This window comes from Poromitra crassiceps (genome assembly GCF_964638095.1).
Source record: "Poromitra crassiceps genome assembly, contig: HAP1_SCAFFOLD_507, whole genome shotgun sequence".
NCBI lineage: Eukaryota > Metazoa > Chordata > Actinopteri > Beryciformes > Melamphaidae > Poromitra > Poromitra crassiceps.
Genome location: NW_028151901.1, coordinates 86,082 through 90,106, shown reverse-complemented (window position 1 = coordinate 90,106; position 4,025 = coordinate 86,082).

Genomic DNA, 4,025 nt, shown 5'->3' with positions numbered 1-4,025 from the left:
TTTATGTTGATTGACAGCTGAAATGTAACATTTTAAAAACCAGACAGGTCAAACTTTTTACAGCGGGATTTTGGCCAAACTCTCTTAGTCTCGCTCTCTCTCACTGTCTCTCTATGTCTCTCGATCACATGAAAGTGAGGCTTCCTTCAGGTACAATCAGGACGTTCAGCTTGGGTGGTGGTGGTGGTTGTTTAAACCTGGGCAATTTGAGTAATTACCATAATGAGCTAATTAATCGTCAAAACTGGAAATGAGCATGAATTATATAGTGAGGCTGAAACCAGGAAATTGTTATACTGTATTGTTGCTTTTAATCAATTTAGAAAGGTGATCTAGAGCCTAAATTGATGTTTGGAAGTCCAGAAATTAATCTGTTGCCATAACAGAGTCTACTTAACTTTCTAAATTGACTAAAAGCTAAAATATAGCCTTTTCCAGATTTTGACCTATAGCCAGGCACTTCAAAAGTCATACAGAGAGAAATACAGCATTAGTCGCAGTGCCTTAGTGGTTCACGGTGTATGTCAGCTGCCTTCAGACAGCGGGTTTTTGAGTTCTGACCTGGGATGATGACAGACTTAACTTTCATCTGTGTATTTTGAGGCAGCAAAGTTATTTGTATTTGAATCAAAGTGGGAAATAAGTGTAACAATCTTCTTTTAGTTTTTATTACACTCCTAATTAATTTGAGGATATTAAAGCTTGCCGCTAGGCATAATAAACAGCTGGTGATGTTGAAGACAGGGCAGTGCTGTTATGTCTCCTCCATCGGGAATCAAACCAACAGGCCAAATGTCAGGTAGCGACAGAGACACAGCGACTCTTCCCGCTGAGCTATGAGCTGTTAAGAATTGATCTTCTGAATTCTACACTGTGTGTTCACACTGACAACAACACAGAGCAGCATAAAGAGGGAGCTGAGACGAGAGAGACGATTTAAATTGCAAGGACAGCAAAGAAATAGCAACAATCCATAGGACTTTTTTTGTCACATTGTTTTAAGACATTATCATGGAAGTCTGCGGTTTGCATCGACATATTTTTATTGCACTCCTTCATCTACTCTACGGGGTGAAGAAGGTGAATAAAAAGCCCGACTGCAGACGTCTTCCGTTCAGGTTTATTTTCTTTCCGTCACATTACATCATTATCATCAGCATCATACATGATCATCCATCTTTTCTCAAGCACTAGTCACAGTCGCTTGACATTCACACAAAGAATCCTTGAGTGCACCACTCCTCAGAAAGTGCTTCCTCGCTGTGCGCGGGACTGCTGATGATGGCCGGAGCCGGAGAGCCCCTCAACACAGGAGAAGTCTTTGCCCTCCAGTGATGATGAGCTCAGGGCAAACAAATCTAAAAACCAGCCTTCCCATCATCAGTTACTGTACGGGGGGAAATCGAACACATAAAACCCTTCAGTGTTGTATTTCCTAACAAAAGAAAGAAAGAAAGAAAAAAAAAAACATGAGCGATGCTAGACATGCAAAACAACCTCAAACTGAACCAGACGTCAATCAATCAATCAACCAATCATTGAGGGAGAGAGAGAAAAAAAAGCAACAAAAAAAGTCAGTTTTCACACAGCCACTGTAAGGCTCAATAAAGAAGACACAACAGGAGAAACAAAATGGTCGTCCAAAAAAAGAGAACTTACGGACAGAGGGTAAAGGACAAAAATAAGAGCACAGTAGAAGCAGAGGATTGAATGGAGCTGCCATTGCAATGCATTACATTTGATTTGGAAGGAGATCCATTGGCGTTGCTGCTGCTGGGTTTTTACACACAACGAAAATTGACATTCAAGAAAGCAACAACATAAATTTCGACATATTATTTGGAAAAACGAAGGCTTTTTATGATGCACATTTCAAGGGTTTTAGTTAGCTTAATATACTGGGTAAAGGCTTGGGTGGGACACCACAGTAAAGCTGGATAGCACAAGGGAAATGGAAAAGGACAAAGTCATCACGGAAGAGTCACTGTAGTGAAAAGGAAATGGGAAGGGTACGTCTATCTAGCAAAATAACTGGAAGACACTGTCACGACTTGATCTGTCCCGTAAACCTGTGTCGCTCACGTCTGCAGCTAGGGGGCGGCGACGGCACGCGGGCCTGACTCAGATCACGCGTCGCGACAGACACCAAGGCATGCTGTCTGTTGGAATGTGTGGGGCAGGATAAAGATTCCCACAAGGTGGAACATTTCCAGACCAGAGGTCGAAGGTGATCCTGCCTAACAACAACTTAACGTCACAACCACAAACAACATCCACGACAACAACAACAATAACCACACATATTCGGGAGAAAAAAATGACCGTTTTGGCAGGGAGAAAAGACAGACGAACAGCAACGGTGTGAGCGCTTAGCCCCAGATCAAGTTATTTCTTGTTCCATTTTTAAAGCATCTCATTGCACAAAGTAAGATAGTAAAGCAATACTGCATGGTCGTGTTATTCGATATGATTCAGAAGTGTGGCAATAGCTGTCTGTGTGTGTGTTAAACGTTTTGGATACCTAACTCTGAATGCGCTATAGGTTCACTACAGGCAGTACAAACTAGCTAGCATAATAACAACGGAAAAAAAGACAGACTTTTCTTTTTTTGTAGGTTTTACATTCAACATGTTTTGTTTTCCTCCCCTTTGCCTCTAAGCTACAATATACATAGAGTCTTTACACGTTATGTTCACTATAGCTTTTCAATTGACTTTTTTTTTCTTTTATAAAAATGAAAGAAAAATATTCTGAGCAATTCTACAGTAAAAAAAAAAAAGTTTCCTTTTCATATAACAGAGATACAACAACAACAACAAAGAAAACAACAACAATATATGAAAAAGCCTCATGGTTCTCTTGATGTTGCAGGACTCTATATGTTTATGTACAGGAAAGCCCTGAAACTGCAAATCCATCTAACATGTACATCGATTCGTCACTGCTTGCCTCGTGCCCCCTTGTCCGTCCACCAATTGTAAATCTCCAGTTTCCATGGCACGCCCAATCAAAATTAAGCCCCGCCTCCACCTCCCTGTCCTCTGGGCTGAAGTTGCAATTGCTGATCTGAGGTCCGTTTTGCAAAATGCTCACCAAATGTTTTGATTGGTGATTTTAATAAAGTTCTCTTGTTCCTGCTAGATCTGTGCCCAAGAGCAACTTTGTACCCAGAGTTCTTTCTGGCCATGGGGCTCCCAAGCCAGACACCCTTACAACCGGGCTCCTGCTAACTGTAAAGGGTCTTGGCCTAGAAACTCCATAGGCCAGTTTAGTGCAACTTAATGAAAGGTGGAATAGTGGCAGGAACATGGACCTATTTGACATGTACGGCCGATCCACTGCCAGAAAAAGCACCGGTCTTTGAAACCTGCTGGTGGAAATCTTAAAAGTGCTTTCATCGGAGGATGGAGACAGAGCTTAAGGGCTGCATCAGATAAATCTATCAAAGACCAAACCAGGAGATGACAGAGGAGAGTCAAAAGTGGTATCCAGCAGTAAAAAGTTCTTCGATACGGTTACAACCTCAGCTCAGTAAGATGCAGAAACCTATTGTTTTGTAAAGGAAGCACAAAGATGTGGCTTACGGGGGGAAGGGGGGAAGAGAGCAGTGTGAGTATTATGAGGAAACTGTAGCCATAAAGCGTGTGGTATCAAAGAGGAGAATGTGTAACGTTAGCCGCTGACTGAGACCACTGTTTCCCTCCATCACTATCTAAGACAAGGCAGGCGTTGCTTTGTGCCCTTTTAGCACCCGTCCACAGAGAGGCAAAAGTGACTCACTACCCAAGTACCACACGGTACTCTCCAGTACCACACTAGCAAACTGCCAGCACCACTGTGTTATGTTCAGGATACCTGACACACAGAGCAGAACACACCTGTCCAAATCACTTGCTAACGGGGGACCCCAGAGGGACACAACCCCCATCCCTGACAAGACAGCCCATTTATTCCATCAGGCAGTGACGAGCCCACCCCACCCCCCCCACCCCGAATAAACGACAACTATTTCCATTCACTTCAA